The sequence below is a fragment of the Manis pentadactyla genome, chromosome 12 (assembly GCF_030020395.1).
Source record: "Manis pentadactyla isolate mManPen7 chromosome 12, mManPen7.hap1, whole genome shotgun sequence".
Lineage (NCBI taxonomy): Eukaryota > Metazoa > Chordata > Mammalia > Pholidota > Manidae > Manis > Manis pentadactyla.
In genome coordinates, this window is record NC_080030.1 from 36,378,132 (window position 1) to 36,400,074 (window position 21,943).

Sequence of the window (21,943 nt, forward strand, 5' to 3'; positions counted from 1 at the left end):
AGCGATTTAAAATCATATGTCAGACATATGTCAGCATTTTTTCATTCAAAATATTTTTTCTATTAAAAGTCATCAGAGAGCTAAGTAAAATATTAACTCATACTAGCCTGACAATAACATGAAATCACATACCAAGTTGAAGTAAGATCTTATAAATCACAAATGCAAATTAGTTCACTAAACTTTAACTCTTCTCAATTACTATTTGATGTAACAGATTACACTAAAGTTTGAGTACAGCTTCAGCCCAAACTCACTTTGTGAATTAGCAATCTTGAAAAAAAATGTGATTATTATAATACCACAGAACTGATAGGCTCTTCCTCTCATTGAAACAAAATAATGTGACAAACGAGCCAACAGAGCATCTTCAACGTTATCCAAGTGGATAAAATAGAAACGGGGATCACAGGATTCATATTTATTCATAGTTATTTGTGAAATGCTTTTCATTTGACAAAGATATTAAAAAGCTCTAGTTATGGCTAGTTCCCTGATTTCTGTGGTCCTTATCTTCCGTGCAGACTACTTATGAAGGGATGGCCCCAGCGCACCCACCTCCACTTAGCCTATGCCAAATTTAAACGATGTCCATCATTTACCTGGCTCTACCAGGGTACAGGCGCCATGTTTGTCACCTTGCACATCTTGGTATATTTAGTCACCAACAGCAGCTCTGTGAAGTGGTGTGTCTCCGTGCTGCACCTTACATACTGGCTCACTTCCCAGAGCCACACTATTACCTCACAGTGTGTTGCCATTTGTCAAGTGAAAAGTTCCCTCAATGAATTATTAGCTACAGTGAAAAATAACCTCTGGCTTTTGTAAGAAATGGAAAGCTGACATTACATTTCATTTTGCTTATCTGGTCTTAAATAATTTGGTGGGGAGAGGGGGTCACTGCCTTCGTTGAAGGGGGCTCTCCACCCAGAGGAACTGGAGATTCTCTTGACTGCTCGGTGAGTGCTGGTGAGGGAAAGGATGTCAGAAATGAAAATCATTCATCAGGTCTTTCTGAGAGTTTCTGATATGAGTAGTGTTCTCATTTTAACTGTCAAAAACTATGAAATGATTGTATCCATAGAGGATCCTACCTTATAGGTATCAGGCCTCTGCATGTGGGGCTCTATCTGGGGTCACCGCCACTGTAGGTGCATCTGGAAACCTTTCACAAGACAGTCCCAAGCTGGAAAAATCAGCCCAGTGGAAGGAGGCAGGTAGGGAGCCAGGCTATGACACAGAGGCTGGAAACAGACCAAAAACCCACTGAGTGATTACTTATTGAGCAGTTACTCATAAAACTCTGAAGCCTTTTACATATAGTACCTAAGTTTTTACTCTTACCCTATACAACAGGTACTATATTAGTCAGCTAATGTCACAAAAATGACACAGATCATCTCAAAACACAGTGGATTACACAAACAAGCATTTCCTTTTTGCTCATAGGTCGTCAGGTCTTCTAGCATTTGACTGATCTAGTTGGGCTCAGCTGGGCACAAGTTAAGTTCAGGTGGTCCCCAGTGTCTCTTATTTTTCTGGGACCTGCAGGACACTCAGTGCACGTGCCTCTAACGGTGACGGCAGAGGTGCAAAAGGTCACATCCAACCTCACAAGCATGCTTCCGGCCTCTGCTTGCCTCATTAACACCAACATCCTATTGTCCAAACAAGTCCAATGGCCAAGCCCAAAGTCAAGGGTCAGGGATGTTCACTCTGCCAGCCAGGAGGCCATGTCAGGGGCATGGATGTATATACTACTGCAGGGAAAAGAAGATGGGACCGATGACTAAGTCCTGCATGGGTGCTGTTATTCTACTCATCTTAAAGATGAGGACACCAGAAGAGGTTAGAAGGCTTGCCAAGTGTCCCACTAATGTTAAGTAAGAATGCTGGCATTTAAGCCCTGGCAAACCAGACCCAGAGCCCAGGCTCTTATGCAGGGCGGCTTGACAGGGCCCAGGCAAAAGCTCCTGTGGAAAGACTCGTTAAACGCGAGACATAGCGTGGGAAAAGGACAGAAGCAGGGCAGGCTAGTGTCAGCATAAGAGGAATCCTGCTCGCGCTGATCCTCTCTACAGACCGTTTACCCCTAGGCTTATGGAGTGCACCTGCTCCGGGCCAAGGATGGAATTGTAAATTGGCAAGTCTATATCCCCAAAGAGAGAAGTCACTCCCAAAATCTCTACAAAATTCCACTAGTTACTCACAAGCTTATTCTCTTTATGTTTATCTGTCATTCCAAATTGTCTGTAATGAGTAAAACAAAAGTATAACTTTAAATAAGTAAATAAGTAAAGGGATAGATAAATATAAGTAAACAAGAGTTTTTAAATATAACTGTAGTATTTTCCCACTGTTTAAGAATTGGCTCATGGGAAGTTACTGTTATACTTTGAATAGGTTTAAATATATTGTTAAATATACATTTTTTTTAATTCATGGAATTCCAAAGATTTTTCCCTTTATAAGTATTGAATTCAAGCATTGAGAATTTTATCAGAACCTAAATATCTATTCCATTTGCATGTCTAAGACAGGAACAAATTTCAGTTACTTCAAAAACTACTTTCTACATATTGTAACCAATTTTATATGCAATGAATAAAAATAATAAAATCAGGATCATATATTTTAATACTTAATAAGTGTGCATTAAGTGCTTATAACAAAAATGAATATAACTAATATTGATAAGAGATTTACATTTTTTAACATTTTAATTATTTATTATAACAAAATGGTTCTAATTTGGGCAACATTAAAATTTCAGTGAAATACAATCAGTTATCTTCTATCATTGGCTTCTTCCAGACCCAATCAAATCATAATAGGCTAAAGGATTATGAAATAGTAATTCAAAGAAAATACCATCAAAGGAGAAATGACAACCTTGTTTTAGCTCCAGAATAGATCAAGTTGTAATTAATATGGAGCTGATGCAACACTAGTGCTTTTCATAGAAACAAAAAGAGTCTCATGATGGATGTCATTGCACAATTGATATACACCAGCCTAGATCATTGTGAAACTTCTACCTTAACTTCTTTCAGCTGCGGATAATTGCATATATACAGATTTTACCTTTACCCTGTTCACACTCCCTGTTTTCAAAATCTTTAAGTGTAACTGTCATAAAATTTCCAACCATATTATTAAAATACATTTACTATTTTTAAATGGGATCTCTTGTTTTACTATGAGATATAAAATTTTTAAATGGTCAACATTATATAATATTTTACATCCTAAGTGCAATTATTAGAAAATAAGAGATAGTCACAATACATCAACAATTTGACTCAAAAACATAGAAAAGCAAAATTAAAATATATCCTGATGAGCAGAAAAAAAATAAAGAAATTCAAAAGTTGAAAATAAACAAAAGTTTTAAAATGTAAAAATAAAAATAAGAAAATACCTGGCTTGTAATAGCAAACAAACTCATTAAAATAAAGAAATACATCTAGGAAAAATGTCCAAGATGCTTATAGAGGAAGTTTTAATTAAATATGAAATAAAAGAGATGTGAATACTGGAGAGTTCTACTGTATTCGTGAATGGGAAGACTTAATTGTAAAGTTAGCATTTCCCCAAAAAATTACTGTATAATTAATTGTGTGCCTATCAAAATCCCCAAAAGATTTTTTTAGTAGAACTAATTCTTAAATTATTAGTTTTTTAATTCTTAAATTCTTAAATATGCAAGGAAAGCCAAGGCAAGTTTGTAAATAAATAATGGAAAGACAGGTTCTACTATCTACCATCTACCAAAACAAAACATATAGCCATAGAAATTGAAGAGTTATCTTTGGATAGTGACACTATGGGTGATTGCTTTTTTCTTATGTGTATTTTTTTCCTGTATTTAAAAATCACCCCTTTCTGAAAACAAAATATATAAAATAAACATATCTAGTGATTGTAGGAACAAAGCAGAGGCGGGAGAGGAACTGCAGGACACTTAAGTGATTTTCACGCATACCTGGATACATGGGCACAGTGGCACAGCTGACAGGTGGCCACATGGCGACATGACTCAGCAGGCTGAACTTGCAGTTCCCAATCTGGTCTCTACGATTACATTTCTGCACGTTACCTAGCAATGTTTGGCAACATCAGAGACTGAGTTGCCAGATGCAGAAATAAATATGTGTATAAGTTTGCTAGCAGTAGATCCTAATTTTATCCTTTTCTCAGAAAGAAAAGTTGCTAAGTCATGTTAGTTACAATAAATCCAAATGAAATCCACTAAAAACCCTGTCCTTTCACAGTTCTGTTTTTTCATGCTAACTAGAATCTTAAAATCCTTTTTGTAAAGCACACAACTTGCTTTATCCTCTTCGGCTGGGAGAAGAGTGCTGATTGACAGGTGCTGGATTGTCTGCCATTTCTGAGCTCTGTACGTGAGGGTGCATGTTCCCTCACCTGCAAAATGAGCTGCTCACGCTCCCTTGCAGGTTGTTAGTAAGGACTTTCTGTTAATATGTTAAGTCCTTGGTGCTCAACAGATATCAATACTTTTCCTTAAATATTGATTTAAAAACTAAAATGGAGTGAATTTTTAAGAAAGTGTGTGTTTGGTTGGGGGTAGGGAGGTATACCTACTTCCAAATTCCCGTAATTTCTTTGGTCTTTTAATCATGTATTCCCTTGCTCCGGTGTGTTTTTTACAGGAACTCCTAAATGGAAGGTTGAGGGAAAGTTGACATTTGGATGGACACCCGTTCCCCCAGTGTGGACAGAAAGGGGCTTCATGGTTCTCTCTGCTGCCCTCTTGGTGACCAACTTAGGGAGGGCTGACAGGGATAGGGTTACATTTAAAAGGAAAGAAAGGAAAACAAGACCCTTGGGACAACTTCTTCCCCTCAGGAACATTATTAGACTAACTCCTAGAGCAAGGAGAGAGAGAGAGAAGGGACTTTTCCTATCTCAGAGGTTCAGCATGTGTCTCCCTCAGCCTTTTTTGCAGCAGGGAACCCCCCATGACAGGTCCCTGCCAGGCCACTTTCCCCCTAGTGGATCTGGGCAGTTACTAGACCAGCATAAACAAAGGGACTACTTCCTGTGGCACACAGGTGTGACAGGCTGGGTTTAGCTGGGAAGGGCTGAGGGCTCTCTTGAAGACTCTATGTCTCCTACTGTACTGTTAAAGCATGACCTGGAATGGGCCATGCCAGGTATCCAGTTCTGCACTGCATAGACCTTGGCCCACTCTGTTTCGTGAACGCAGTGAACACTAGCTGCCCACCGCTGTCTCCAGAGAGAAACCAAGACCCTCTTCTGGGCCACGAAAGCTTTTGTGTGTTAACAGTGTGCCAGTGCTACCGAATGCACGTTTGGCAGCTGTGGACCACATGATACAATACATGCTTTTTATTCTGTGTCCGTTATGTGCCAGGCATGTGCTAGCATTTCTATATTATTTATGTAATTTGATCCCATCATCGATATTCATATTCTCAGTTTCGATATGGGGGAAACCCATGCTTGGGCTGCTTCCTCACCTAGAATCACACGTGACTAAGCAGTGAAGGTGGGATTTGAACCCAGATTGGCCTGCACCCGAGCCTATGCTTTGGACTGCTACATGGGGACCTCAGAGGTCTGAGCCTGCACTGTGTCATAGTTGATTTGGACTAGGATTTCTTGATATAACTAGTGGGAAAATTACAAAACAAAATTTAAGGGAAAATGATAAAATAAACAACTGCTCCCAGGAGGCTATACCCCAATTCTACCAAAGGACTCTAACTAAAGAGGTCATTTAAATTTGCCTTCCCTCTGGCTCATTTTATAGCCCACATGTTCTCTAAAAGCATCACTTCATTCTTGGTGATTCAAATGTCCTAGAAGAGATTTTATCCTTCAGTTGCCCACGCTAATGTTTCTTCATTGCAGGTCTTTCTTTATTTTCACTAAGTGCCAAATGTTCCTTCTTTCTGCCAAACAGTGAGCCCCAGAATGCTGTCCCGGGTAAGAAGGGGGACAGAGAATAGGACAAAAAGGAAAGCCAAGGCCATTCTGCCAGCTGAATCCCACCGTTCCTCCACCAGCTTCTCCCCGGGGCGGGTTCTTGCAGATTTGCACTAGAGAGATGAATACTAGAGACGAGCCAGGGACACAGAGAAACTTAAGGGCCATCGCCCTCCACTTAGATGACGCCTTCCTCAAAACTCACCTCAAGGGTGTGCACCAGATGGCCGAGACAGGGTGCCCTCTTGAGGGAGGGGCCGAACAGTGTGGCCCAGGTTGAAGCCATAATGTCCTCCTCTCCTCCTTCCCCCAAGTCCATTCAGTGACTGAGGCCGCGTACTGACCCTCGCCCTGCACTCCTTCCCGGCCCTCGTCCTCACCTACAGACGACAGCACTGGCCCCCTGCCTATCCCACCCCGTTTCGCCCTCCTGACCCTCGCTCAGACGCCCTGACCCCATCAGGCCCCCTCTTCACCTCTCTCCCATCACTTCCAATCCTCAGGGTCAATTACACTGTCAATCACATCTCACTGTCAATCACATCGGTGCCTTCTGCACCAAGCCCACGAGCTTTGAATGACACCGAGAACTTTCCTCTCTGGTCTGAGGTATGTCTCCAGCCCCCACGCCCACCCCACTGTGTGGGAGGCTGTGTACAGTTTCAAGAACACCCCATGTACTCCATTTCGGGGCTTCACCCTGGGCCTTATTCATCTTGAACAAAGCTTCACAGGATAAATGGAGAAATGCTGACCATTTATTACAGAAATGTAGGAGTATTTAGCTCCTGGGAGGCTATTTCAGCCAGAACCTTTCAGACTCGCCGTCAGGGCAGCATCATGATAAAGAGCAAGGGCTGAGGTCGCAGCTGGACCTGAGTTCAGCCCCATCTCAGCCACGGGGGGCGCCCTTGCCTCCTCTGCGGAAGGAGAGCCTTCACAGAGCCCTGGTGGGAAGGCTAGCAGAGCCGACGCCTGGAAAATGTTTATGGTCGCACCAGGCTCAAAGTGCCCAACAAACACCGACCCAACAAAATGCCTGCATCCATTGGCCTAGTGCTATTTGTTTATTTTCCCATTCTCTCTCACAAATCAAATCCAGCTTGAGAAGTGTTCTTCCTTTTCCAGGAGAAGGGGCCAAACGTCCACTTGCTCAGGGAGGCCAGGCGGTGGTAGAGAGGCCGCGTCTGGGCAGGAGGGCTGGGGGTGGGTGGCCTCGGTGGGGTGGGCCCTGGAATGGGGAGGCCTGGAAAACCCATGGCTTACCACAGAAACCACGGTAGGCCGTCACCTTCACACCCAGCACGCCCTCCTCCCCCGGCCTCCTGAGCCCCCTCCAGTGAAAGGACAGAGGCCGCTGGCTGGCCGCGAGGAGCCCACTCCGCGGTCTGACTTTTCCTGTCCTCCCACTTGCCCCGGGTGGGCTGTCCTGCTATTACTCAGGTGCTGCTCCCCTCAGCTCCGAAGCAGGAAATGACAAGCCCCGACGTCTCTGACTGGTCCCCCACTTCCAGCATCAGCATTCACTGGGGGCAGACATGTTCCAGCAGCCCCACTCCCTTCTCCTCTGCACTCCGGCATCTATCGCTCCTGCCATCCTTTCTGAGAACAAATGGTTCCGGTGCAGTGCCATTTCCCCCCAGCTACCACATTAACTGAAGAGCTTCAACAGCGTTCTAGCAGCCTTTGGCCTGGGGAAAGTTTCTCGCCAGCACCGGCCTTTGCTCGGCATCTCTGCTGCATGGCGGCTTCTGACCAGTGGTGGGCACTGGGATCCCATTCCTTGATGTTCCTCAGCTCCGCTGGGAATCAGCTCCTCACCCAGCACTCTGCCTGCCAGCGCTGCCCCGGGAGGAAGCCCCCTAGAGGTCAGCGGTAGTTCTGTGGACCAGACGAGATCTCAAGGACTTAAAACAGGAGACATGAAGTACTTCCCTCGATTCCCAAAGCAAGAAGCTGATATTGCACATAAATAAGTGAATCATCCCTGGGTGTGCATGAAGGTGGCAGGGATAGATTAATGTCTTTTATTATCAACGAGCTTTTCTCGAACCAGCCCTGTGCCAGACACTGCGCTGGGCCTTGGGTGCACACTGAGGGGCTTTCAAATGAATTGGAGACACATGAACAACTATTATTCTATTTGCCATCTTTGGAACCGCAGTCCAAGTCCCAGCAGATGCTTTAGTTAAGACTGCATTGGGCATTAAGCCTGGAAAAGAGTACACCTCATCCCACCTTGGAGAGCCACACATCACAGCAGTCTTTCAGAGGGTCTGAGGAGTCTTGCAAAAAAAGAATTTGTTGAACTTTCCGTATCAGTCAGGAGAGGCCCAGTTATGCTGTGGGAAATGAACATCTTGAGTACCTCTGTGGCTTAGGACCACCTGCAGCTTTATTTCTTGTTCCTGCTCCGTGCCCTCTGTGGGCCACCTATGCCCCAGCCACAGCTCCTTCCTCCCAGGACACAGGCTTATGGAAAGGTGGTCATGTTAAGGGAGGAGAGATGTGTGAAGACCTGTATGTGGGGCTCTTAAGGCTTGCACTGATGGTGAATGTACTTTACAGCAGTCTAGGAGCAAAGGGAATACTTAACCTGGATGCCAATGGCCCACAGGTTGGAGCTGCTCTAGGACACCAGACACAGGACTCCCTCACACAGGAAGGGCCTGGCATCAAGGCCAGACCATAGGCAGCAGTTCCTCTAGGGAGGGGCAAGTAGGTGCCATAGGCCCAGAAAAAAACAAATCCAGATCTCTTCCAAGTGCTCAAGAGAAGGCAGGGAAAATTGGTCCGGGTCAAATCCAGTGGCACAGAAGGCTGACCAGGTCAGAGAGGAAGGAGCTGTTCTAGCAGGTGGTTTCCAGAAGACCATCTACCAAGGATTTGGAGTCCTTAGGCCGAGGGGCTGTAGACTCTGATTTCAACAAGGAGTATGGGATTCGGTTTTATGCTTTCAGCAAACAATAAATTCTCCCAACATACGCTGAGACAAGCCTATCCAAACAGGGAGAAGGATGCCCAGGGCAATTGGTCACTAAGCCCAGTGGAATATTTTAGAGTTTATAGCACAGGAAAACAGAAAAACATTATGTTACATAAGCTCCAAATAAGTCTGACAGAGCAGGGGCTCTGCAGAAAACCAGAAAGGTGATTCCATATAAAGGCATCTTTGGCTTCCCCCAGGGTGGAATCCCTGAGATTGATTCCCTGGCAGTGTGGCCAGCTGTCCCTGGAGAACAGAGAAGGCCTGGCTCAACTACATAGGGAATTCTGCCCTGAAAAGTTCAGATAGTCTTAATGTTATTCTTGTGAAGTACATGAAGAAGAGGACAGCCAGGCCTGTCTTATCAGATCATAAGGACTATTCAGTCCTGCTTAAAAATAATTAGTGAGCTAAAAATTGAAGAAAACTTCCTTAAATTTATAAAGGATCTCTACTGGAAATCTATAATCATAATATAATAAAAAAATGAAACAATAGCAGAATTCTTATTAAAGACAAACAAGGGTGCTCTTCAATACTATATTAACAATAACACAAATGAAGTTCAACTAGAATATGAAGTGACAGGTATGTGGCAGGGACAGATTCTCCCAGTATCCAGTTTCCCTTTCTTTCATAGTAATAGAATTTCAAGCCAAGCACATGACCACCCAGAATGAAAATCCTATTTCCCAGACTCTCTTGTACCTAAGCCAGGAGCCACGTGACTAAATCTGGCCAATGGGATGAAAGAAGTGTCAAGCTATAGCTCCTGAACTTTCTTTAAGGGTCAGCAGCATGTGCCTTTCTCCCAACTCCTCTTTCTCCCATCTGACCCCTGGGACTGGATTCTGTCATCTCAAACCTAAGAATGAGGCCACATCCTAGGGATGGTGAGTGGTGAGTCCACTGGACCCATGAGGACTTCCCAGAGGAGAGCTGCCCAGGACCACCAGCCTGAGGCTTCCCATGTCTGAGCATTTTAAGAGAGAGAAAGAAACCTGCCTCTTGCTTAGGCCACTGTCATTTGGGGGGGTCTTTGTTATTAAAAGTGGAAAAATCCTAACTGCTGTGAGGAATAAATATCTAGATCATTTATCTTAAACAAGGGTTGACAAACTACTGCATGGGGGGCCAAATCCAGTCGGCTGCTTGCTTTTATAAATAAAGTTTTATTGGAACACAGCTCTACTCCTTCCTTTATACATCATCTATAGTTGCTTGCATGCTACAGTGGCAGAGTTGAGCAGTTGCACAAAGCCAAAAGTATTTACTATCTGACCACTTACAGAGAAAGTCTGTCAACTCCTGACCTAGAAAATCCAGAGAATCAACTGAACAAAAAAACCATTTGAACAAATGAAACAATTTAGAAATGACCCTAATTCTATGGGGGGGGGGGGTGGATAAATAAGGTAACTGATCTAAAATTTTTTTAAAGTTCCAATCTCAAAAATTATTTGAGCCTCTGAATCCTATTCAACATAAGCTTTGCATAAGGTGCCCTGTAGTTCTTAAAGTTAAACCTGCAGTCTATATTCAGGGCAATGGTATTGTCTGTGCAAAAGGCAAAGAAGTGATTTGGAGACAGAAGACCTGTGTTTCAGTCTCAGCTTTACCAGGTATAAGCTTTTAGATTTTAGCAAAGACTTTCCTGCAAACTTGGTCTCCTCATGGGAGCATCTCCCTGGCAATTTAGGGCTGGATTAAATGAGACAGTATGTGTACAGCCCACCATGCAAACTCTGCCATGATGAACGAATGCTGATTCTTTAATAGGGTTTATATATGAGATTGTTCCAGGTTTACATTGTGGTTCTTAAAAGTTGGTTTACAGGAAAACTAGCAAAGATTCCAAGCATGTTCACAGACTCAATGGATTTCAAGGTTTAAACAGTAACATCATAGCCAGAAAACAGCCAAATTCCAGACCGGCTTTAATTCAGGGATGAAATGATATGAAGATGGAAAAGGCATGAAGTGAGGGGATACAAGAAAGGATGCAAGGGATAAAAGTAATAAAAGGAGATAGGGCACAAGCAAGAGAGAGGCTGGGGAGAAAGCCAGCCTCCCAAGTGAGAGATGGGAATGCTAGAGGGGGCTGAGAGGCAGGGAGGCTGCAGCCCCTAGCTTTCCTCCCACAAATGCCACCTTTCTTCTGTTAAGCCTTCAGGTTTCAGCTTAACTGTGGCCTTTGCAGAGAGGTCTTCTCTGCCTCCTTATCTAACCTCAGTTGGATAGGTGATGACTGAATCGCAGGCACAATTTGCACAAGTAGAGAGCCTAGATATCTAGAATGTTGAATCTGGGGTATTTTAGCACCTATTACTATGATAGGTGTTGCTTTTACTTTTTAATAAGGTGACAAATATCTCCTGAGTGATAAAGAATTCAAGTATCTGTAGATTTAAGAATATGTAGTCTGATATAATCTTTTTATCTCCAGTGAGCTCCAAAGAAGGTAGACTTTGTTTATTCCTTAACACATCAACACCAGGCATAGCTCCTGACACATGGCGGGCTCTCAACAAATACAGATTGAACAGAGGGATGTGGACGGGTCTTAGCAAATCTTCAGACATCTGTAGCCCCACGTAGTTGGATCTGTTACTGCTGTCCAAGCTTTGCTTGCCAAACCACAAAGGAGCAGGTGCCAAAGTTATAAAGCTGTGATAGTGCTGGAACCAGGAGGCAGACACTCTGCTCCTGTCATGTTACTTAACTACTATGTGTGTGACCAGGGGCAAAGCAGATCTCTGCATCAATCATGTGAATACAGTTTTTCCTTTCCTCCAATGACTTTGAACCCTTCCAAGGATCATAGTGTACTCACAGATTAATTCAGATTAGTGTTAATACTAAATTTTTGTTTTTTGTCAGGTTGGAAATTGAGAGATTATTTTATGTATGTTTTCTCTGTTGATTTGCTTTTATACTTGTTTTTTTCCTGTAAATAGAAGGGGGGAAAAAAAACAAAAGAATGTAGACCGTATCGTGGAATGTGGAATATAGAAGAATGCAGAATGTATAGTCCCTACTCCATAGCCAGCAACAAAAGCCAACACTGCCTTTCACAAAAATGTGAGGCATTTCTGGAGAAAGTAATAAATGAATCTCCACCAAAATTGGCCCTTACTGTGCTTGTTTTTGTTTTTAATTATTCTTTTTCTACCTTCCCCTTCCGCAACCTTTGAAGAATTTCTCCACTGGCTTGCTAACTCTTAAGTGATTCTTTGCAAATTTGAAATCTCTGGGAGTGTTACAGTTTTGAGTTACACATCCATTTCTTCCTTTCTAGTGGAACCCTGGTTTTATTTGGGTATCCACTCCTCCCCCTCAGCCTGTGTTGTTAAGGGGAAGTTGAACCACCCTCAGCTTGACTGGGGTAGGCTTGACTGAGGGGAAGGTAATTCTCTCCTCCTTGAATTTGCTGGCCCAGGAATAGAGATGTGGCTCTATTCTGGCTAATGAGAAGCCAGCTGAGGCATCTGCTTAAAGATGCCTCTCGTTGCTTTACTACAGGCTCCATAGAAATATTTCCATAAGCAATAGTGTCCCGTGAAAAACAAGCCTCCTAAAAAATGAGTTCAGAATTCAAATGACATTAGGAAACAGACTACCAAAAGAGGCAGTCAGCCAACACAATAAATGGGAATATTTGCACATAGAGAACTAGAGGCAATAAAATAATTGGAAGAGATTCTACAGATATTTCAAATATTTAGGAATAAAGAAAGAAATATAAGCCATAAGGAATGAAGATGGTGGGGGGGTGGGTAGATAGATTAACCTTTCCCCCAAAACTCAAGCAGAACTTATACAAATTAAGCAAAAAGGATGGAAATTAAGTCTCAATAGGTAGGTTTAATAGCAAGTTATATGCAATTGAAGAGAAGTGAATTCGAATATAGTATGAAGGAAATCACTTAGAATGGAGTGCAGAAAGATAAAATGTGACGTATAAGAGCACAAGGGTGGAATGAAAAAGGCCAACATGATCAGAGACCTAGAACAAAGAGATAAAAGAAAAAAAGGAGAGGCAATATATTCAGAGATAACAGCTGAGTTTTTTCCAAAAGAGAAGAAAAACATGAGTCTTTAAATTGCATAAGTAGACTGAATCTAGGGCACGATAAATAAAAGCACAAAGGTGCATGGTAATAAAACTGCAGAATATCAAAGGTAAAGAGGAAAATCTGCAAGTTATCTAAAGGGAAACAATACAGGTGAGTTGCAAAGGGATAGTAATTAAACTGACAGGGATTTCTAAGAAGCAAGAGCAGATGCCAGAGACCATGAATAGTATCTTTTAAATACTCAGGGGTAAACAGTTGTCATCACAGAAGTCCAAATTCTAAGGTCATCCAAAGTTAAAAAGCTAAATAAAGACAATTCTAGACATACAAAGTCTAAGAGAATTGAGTGCTCACAGAGTCTTGCTGAAAAAAATTACTAAAAAGTGTACTTCGGAAAGAAGGAAATTGAATGGAAAAGGAAAGATGAAAATCCAAAAAAACAATGGTGGCTAAAGAGATCTGTAAAATGCACTGCTGAACCTAGATAGTTATTGACTGGTACAGATAATAATAACAGCTAACTGAGAAGTGCTTAAAATCAGGATGGATCTGATATAATAGGTGACAATACCATAAAAGGAGAGTTCAGAAGCAAGGGGCTAAACCATTTTTGACCTGTTCAAAAATAGAATAGAAATAGAAATCACCTCTAGGAAAACATAAGGTCAAGTACGCATGCTAAAAATTAGTGAATGACTTCAGCATAATACAAATAGAATGTATACTTTCCAAACAATTAGAGGGGGAAATAAAGATGTGAAAGAAAACCTGATCCATTCAGTACCAGTCAGGAAGGGAGGGTAAAAAGAAGCAGAGCTAGAGCAGATAAGAGACGGGTGATAATTTCTCAAAGCCAATCACATTCATGTCTCAATAGGGCGTCACCTAAAGACTAAACTGTAAATTAATCTCTGTAATCAAAATCATAAAGAGGAAAAAGAAGAAAAAATACATTAATATATATGCTCACACTCACACACACACAAAGAGCATGTGAGAACAGATGCCTGGTTTACAGCCCTCCTCTCTCTAACTGGTTAGTACGGATGGTAACCATGAAGGTTACCTTCCTTCCTCCCCAACCCACACTCCTATGCTTCCTGTGTCCGCAGCCAAGGTATCAGCTTGTTGAAGTTCTTGGATGCAGTCACTCAACCCTTCTTTCCAAAGGGGTCTGGATCTCCAGTGACCCCCCTTTTGTTGGCTGCTGTAGTTTTCCAACAGGCACGAAAGTACTGAGGGGCAACCCAGAGTAACCTCAGGGTTCCAGGTATGACTATGTCCCCATTGTGCTGAACACCTGAGTTTCCTCTTGGTGACCAGAGGCCCACCCAGCCCATGGAGTAATGGCAGTGAAAACATTACTGTCACACTGCTACTGCACAATACTTCTGACACTGGCTGTGTGGACTTTCCCCAACCAAGCAGTTATCTCTGTGTGACTGCAGCAGGTGTCCTATAATTCAATTCAATGTGACACTAATGGGAGTCAGTACAGACCCCACAGATTAAGGGCTCAGCCCTGCAAGATTGCCCCCACTTCAGATACCAACTGCAAACCCCAAGTTGTCGCCTGTGCTGTAAGTCCCCGTTCCTACAACCCACCTCCTCAGCGTCGGTCATTTGCTAGAACAGCTCACAGAACTCAGTGAAATGCTTGCCTTTACTGGTTTGTTGAGAATATGATAGAAGATGGAGACGAAAAGCCAGTCTCAATTGCCGATTCAATGGAACCACTGTTGGGTCCTCCTGGGGGACCCTTATAAAACAAAATCTCCTAAAAGAGCTTAAATTGGACACGACAGAAAGCAAAAAATTCTAGGAGTGTGATACTGGGTATAATCTGAGATTCATGATGCATCAATACTGGCTAAGGCCAGAATGGCACCATCTGATGAAGCCCGAGAGACCAGCAGGAACACATCCATTAATTAACCAGAAAAGGTGAATCCAATTCACTTTTACATATTTTACTCCCCAAACACACAGACATTCCCCACCTGCCATTGTTTAATCAGCCTCACTTTGTAGAAGCTTGCAAATAATCCAACTTTTTAATTTCATCTCCCTAGCCAGAGAGACTGCCAGCCTTGGCCTCTCTGAATTCCTTAACCTCTTCCAAGACAGCATAGCCATCCCGCCAGCTGCCATCACCCAGCCGTCCTCAACTGAGACAGGACACCCCCATTGCACAATCTCTTGCTCCTGAGGGTGAAGCATCTCCCCAGAACAGCAATGTAGTACTTTCCGGGAGCACGAGGAAGCCTTCCTCCCAATGCTCGGAGCTGCCCATCAATTGAAGTTACAGCCCATCACGTTGAGTCACCTCCACACTGGTTTCATAATCCTCTCTGAGTGAAGCGAGTGTCCCATACTTCAGAGAGCTCACCACACACATATCACATGGAATCATCTGCCAGGGAATGTCCAGGTCCCTGCCTTCCCTGCCCGAGCCCATCAGGGTCCTTGCATTGGACTCCATGTTTTAGTGACCACATATGAAGTGTAGCTACAGACAAAAAACACTCTCCTGTTATGTTTCTGGCATCAGTGTCACTAGTTTATAATCACACTTCCCAGCTTATGTTTCATCTTCCCTCTTAGCAAAGGTAAAAACAGAATCCCCCCGACAAAAAAATCCAAGAACTGATTTGGGGGAATAAACATCCACTCATCTCCCAGGAGAGAAAACATTGACCATTTCTTGATTTTCCTTTTTTCTTCACATGAACCAAACACATGGTATGTTGCTCAATGGACGTGTCTTTTTGTTTTGCTGTGACTGAGTTTGTAGAAAAGGGAGAAGTGTGGATTTGGCTTGTAGTGTTCACAGCCACCTACAGACAAACCAAAATAACACAAACACACTCAATATAAGCCAGGCTGCCACTCCCTCAAGAAAGTGGCCGGTAAAAATCTTCAGGAAGACCTTGCAACACAGTGGGCTGATGTGGGGAGGGGCTGCAGTAGGAGAAGAGAGAGCACCAAGTTGAGTATCAAGAGCATATTTAGAAGTTTCTCCAGTTGCAAAAGGATGAGGCTGTCTCTGGAGCTTGAGCTAAAGAATGCCCGGCATCTCTGATTGCCCTTGACAAGCTGCAGGCCGCAAGGGAGAGATGTGTTACTGGCAAAGTGCTCATGCCAAACGCAGCTCCCTTGGAGACAAAAATGTGCCAGTGGAGAAGGCACAGAACACAGTCATTCTAGCAAAGCCTGTGTCCTTGATGCACTCCAGCTCCTACAAAAATAAGTTTTGGAGGAAGACTTAAATGTCGGCTTAGTGCCAAAAACTGTGTGTCGCAGTCTGTGGGGACATCTTTAAGGAGAATGAATTTATGCAACAATGAGAACCATAGAAAGATGTATATGGCAATGTCTTCACTGGAGCCTAAATTGTGAATGCCACTGGCCACTTGCCCCAAATCCTGGCAGCCTAAATAAACAGAGGTGCCCTGGAGACAGTGTGAGAGAGGAAAACTAAATGCAAACATAGCGCTTGTTTAGTACTTCAAGCAGGAAATTGTTGTAAAACCATTATATTTAGGACTGGCAGGTCAGCCTGCCCTACGGAGTAACTGGACTTTTTGCAGATGGTCAGCGGAATCCCTTCCATTAATCTTTGGAAAAATGAAAGAATGGCCACGATGACCTGCCCCTACCCTCTCTTCTGCCCTCATCCTTTCCCTCCCCATGACCAGAAGTCCGCTGGACGCCCTGGTATCATCGGAGTCTGCTGTTATGCATTAAAACCGCCGTGTGCTTCTGGGGTGGTTGAAATGTCTTGAAAATATGCTGAAGCTAAAGGATATTTATAGGTCCTTTGTTTTGCACTTGCTGTTTATTCAGTTCCTCTTATTCAGCTCAGATCTACTTTTCGAGATGAGACAAATCCCCTCTGAGCCAAGGGACCACGAGGACCTCCCAAACATTGGCTCTTCTGCTCTCCACTCCCTGCCAAAGCCATACTGTTTCTGCCCATGACTCTCATGTCCACTGGGAGTCAGGGGCCTTACAGCAAAAAAAGAGCTTGATAAGAGTCCAGAAGTCAAGAAGTCTCTTGCTTCTAGGGTGGCTACTTGCTGCATGTTCAGAATTTGTTTTTTCCCTGCCTTCCAATAATTATGTTACAGTACACGGTGGTGCCACTAAGATTGAAAGGGAAGCTTTCAAGTTTGCCCTTGTCAAGAAGGAATGTTTCAACAGTTGGGTGTACTCACTAGTCTTTCTTCATCCTTCAAAGCTTGTAATAAATTCTGATCTTCCAGTAAGTTTTTATTTTTGTTATTAAGTGCCTACTATCTCCTTGGCCTCATGCCTTTCTTTTGATCTATGATATCATACTTTTTATTTACACCTTCAACAAAGCTGGGAATCTCCTAAATATGATGTGGAAGGCAATGTCCTTTTGCTGACCTTTGATGCTTCCCCAAAAAGTACTGAAGATGATAACATTCCTCCATTATTATTGTTTTCATCATCAAGACACTTGGCCCTTGAATAAGTCACTGCATAAGATGGGGGCTGGGTGGGGACAGTCCCCACGCAGCTCTGTTAAGGAGGCCGTATCCCTGGTGCCATCCCAACTTCAAACACGGATCTGTTCTCCACTGGGAACTGGGGACCTGGGGGAGATCTCAAGCCACTGGTGCTGCCAGAGGGGGTCATGTCGAATCAACCCTCTGATGGCTCTTTCCTCAAGTGCTCGCACACTTGTAGATCCAGAAATGTTTGCCGGTACTTACCGTTTCTTTCCCAACTCTGGATGTGGAATAGATGGCTCCTCAAATGACAATGATGGACAGAAAAGAAGGCAAGAGGTCCCAGCTCCACAGCCAGGGCTGCTCAGGGGGTCTCACAAGACGACTGGCTTCCCTTGGAGCATTTTCATTGCACTGCGGAGCCGAACAAAGAACACAAACCAAATCCTGATTTTCTTTTGTCCAGGTCTTCCAAGAGCTACAGATTCAAACAGAAGCTACACCTGCCTGACTTAGGGGTAGCCTCCTGTGAGAAAAGGAAGAGCAGGGTGGGGATGGAGGTGCTGATCCCATCAGCCGGGGAAACACACTCCCCTCCCTCCTGGCCTCCAGCCCTTGGGTCACCGAGTTCCCGTGAGCCCTCCAAGTTCAGTTGCAGGTTCACAACACCGACATCCTCAGGAAGCCCTGATGCTTCAGTTCATTCATGACTCTTACAACAAACAGAACATGACAATGTCTTCTTGGAGATGCACACGGGAGCGCCTGAATTATTACCAGCAGGGGATGCCTCATAGCCTACCTTTGCATCCTGCATTTCATCCAAATTAGTTGCTTTTAAAAAACAAGCTGGTTGTGAGCAAAGTTTAAAAAAAAAAAAGGAAGAGCAACAGTTGATTTTCATTAATTCACTACCGATTTCTTGGACTCAGGCCAACTATTAGCTGTATTTCCTTATAAAGTGGTTATCACACAGACAATGGCATTTCTTTCCCTTAAAGCTCATTTGTGAGCCTGTAACCCAGTGAGGGAGCCCATCACTTAGGAAGTTCAGTGCAGGGGCAGGAGCTGCTCCCTATCCTGATCTTCATGAGAAGATTCAGAGCAATGTTAGGTTTCTACTCACAACAGAGCCAAAATGGGATTTTTATTTCTTCATCATCCACCCTGCCCCTAGTAGCCCCTTGATGGAGCAGAGGAACCTTATGCATATGAAAGTGCATAGGGATAGTGACATGCATATGAGCATTATGGTTATTCCTTCTCTGCTTCGGGAATGGCTGCCCATATCAGCTGTGTCAGAGGGACAAATCCCACAAAATGGGCAGCTCTTGTTCCTTCAGTTGGGACAAGAAGGTCACATAAAGGTGAGTCCATTGTGTTGTCACCATTCTTCACCCCACTGACCCGGTGACCCACACACGGTGCTGGACCTCCTTCTGTCTTCATTCCGCAACGAACCACGGAGCTCCCCCCACAGCTTGCTGCTGGCCCGGAGTCTGTCTGGCACATCACAGCGCTCAGAAAACAATGTGCTGAATGTAACTGAACCTTCCTGCTCCTTTCTGGAGACTTCTCAGGAGGCGTTTCATCTCCCCTTGCCATCTCAGCTCACCTGTGCTCTCAACTGGCCAGCAAGAGCCGTCTGATTTAGTGACTGCATGAACAGTGCCCCTGTGTGGCCTCCACATCACATACTTAAACTCTGATGGTCACCCTTTAAGGCATGTACACATGCCTTAACCAAAAACAGAGATTCTGACTAAGGGAGCCCAGACACCTCTGGGAAGACCTTGTACATGGGACCTTCTTCGTGCCTCCGCCAGCCTCTCCCATCTCTGGGTTGACGGCCTAGGCCAGGGAGCTTGGCGGGCATTTGGAAATGGCCTAGAATCTGAAACCAAGAAGACCTCTGTTGGAATCCTGGATCTGCCTTTTCCTGCCTATGTTCTATGGGCAAATGCCCTCACGTTCTGAGCCTCGGTTTCCGCCACTGTTAAGGAAATAAGTATCTCTATTATATACAGTTTTGAGGAGGAATGAAGTAGTTGGTGCCACACATAGTTTTGAAGGTTGAGAAATGAGCGCTCAGCAAGTGCATGATAACGTGTGTCAGCTGCTGATCATTTCTTCTGGAAGAGGAAAAGCCAGGTCAGAGAAGAAGGACTGCATTGCCAAGGTGATTGATAAGACTAGAATTCTCCCTCAAAGTTTCTGATCTCAGTCTCCTAGGAGTGACTCAGAAACTTTCCAATGGCCTTCCTATTTGCTTCAAATGTTCTGGCGAACCACTGAATGGCAAAAAGTGGAGAACAGCTTTGTGGTACGGAGCAGAATCACATACCTTGGAAAGAAAGTGCTGAAAAGAGGACCTGCCTCGCAACTGCAAAGGGTCTGACTTACACCAGAGAACTCTGGGAGCCCGCGTAAGAACTGAAATGTTCACTGGGCATCCCTGCATGGGAGCCAGGTCACAAAGTTTGTAGCCACAGATTTGGGACCTGGGCAGGAAGTGGCTGGTATTGTGTCACCTTCCTTTACTTGCTGTAATATTCTAGAAAACAGTCCTTGCAGTAGATAATGGAGATCCATAAACTTCATAGGATCAGCTCCCACATACAAGGTAGAAGCCAACATTTATATTTGTGACACATTCCCCTAGCTGAGGAGTTTTAGACTAATAAACAAAATAACAGCCAGCAGTTACCTAGTGCTCGCTATGTGCCCAGCACCACTCCAAGCACTTGACGTGCACTAAGTCATCCACTTCCCTTCTGACAGACACCCTAGTCTCACGTGAGGTAAGAGTCAAACTGGGCATCACAAGCAGATTTTCTTTTTCCAGAATGGCTTCCTCTAAGTCACCAAAATTATTTTTCTTACTAATATTGGAAGTCCCACCCCATCCAATATAAGGTGACCAAGAGATCCTCTTGGTGTCATGCTGCCAGGGGTATGGCGCCCAAGGAGGGCCTGCTCTTTGACCACTGCCTTCAGTGCAGTCACTGGCATGGCGTGAAATCCCTTCTCTGCTCTGTTTGGTCCATCCAGGCGAATTCCACTTACAATATCAGAACAGGCCAGCCAGCACATGCAACACTTCCTTTTATGAGAAGCAACTTCCAGACACCGTGTTGCTATGAGCCTTAAAGGAGGTAATGCATGGAAACTTAGCACAGAACCATCCATGCAGCAGCGCTCAACAGAAGTTGAGCTTCTTACACCAATGATGTGGAAGGACATTCCAGGCAAAGGGAACAGCATATGCAAAGGATCCGGGAAGAAGCTGGGTCATCATCTGAGAACTATGAGGGCGTGTCAGTTTGCCCGTACCACCACAGTGAAGTACCACAGCCTGGGGGACTCACAGTGGAGGCTGATTGCCTCACAGTTCTGGAGGTCCAAGTCCAGGTCTAGGTGTGGGTGGGTTGGCTCCTCCTGAGGGCTAAAGAAAGAATCATCCAGGACTCTCTCCATGGTTTGTGGCCATCTTCCTCCTGTGTCCCCACATAGCTTTCCCTCTGCAATCAAATTTCCCCTTTTTATAAGGACACCAGTCATATGGGATTAGGGCCCACTCATAGGGCTTCATCTAAAACTAGATTATCCCTGGAAATACACGATCTCCAAAAAAGGCACAATCAGTTTTGGGGGGTTAGCAGTCCAGCATATGAATTTGAAGGTATGGGAAGGGAGAGCAATTCAATGCATAACCAAGAGATTGGTATCACTGGATTTGGTGGGGAGTTGGGGCAGAGGCAGGCAGAATGAACAGATGAGACAAAGTGATGCTGAAAAGCTAGCCAGAGACCAAACCCTCGGGGGCTTTAAGTGATTTTCACTGAACAAAAGTATGTCCCCTGTCCTGGGCTGAGGAAATCCAAGATAAATAAGACATGGCTTCCAACCATAGCCAGCTGTAAGTCTAGGGAAGACACACCTTGGAGAGATCATTGAATAGTGGGCAGAGTGGGTTAATGAGGGTGATGGGAAGAGGAGGAGGGATCCCCCACCCAGTGCTCAGGTTATGGTGAGGGGCTTATTTAATAAGTCTGTAAAATGTTTAACTGAGAGTTTAGCCTGCAGGAAGAGCCCAGCAATGGTAGAAAAGCAAAACCCAGAAGAGTTTTTGGAGACTTACTTTGGACTTTCATTTGTCATCGAAACTCTTCACTAGAAAGATTATAGGAACGCTGGCCCAGTGAAAGGCACGGTGCCGTGCAAGGCAGGAAAGGCATTGTGGGACCTCACCACAAAAAGGACTTCCATGCCAGCTTGAGAGATTTCTGCTTTATCCTAAAGCTAATGAGAAGCTGTTGCCTTAAAAATCAGTGAGGTCAATGTTTTGTGTCAGATTAAGGCGCAGCTAAGGGTGAACCGTCTCTTGATACGTTTGGACAGGATGTATGACCCATATTTTGCAGGCA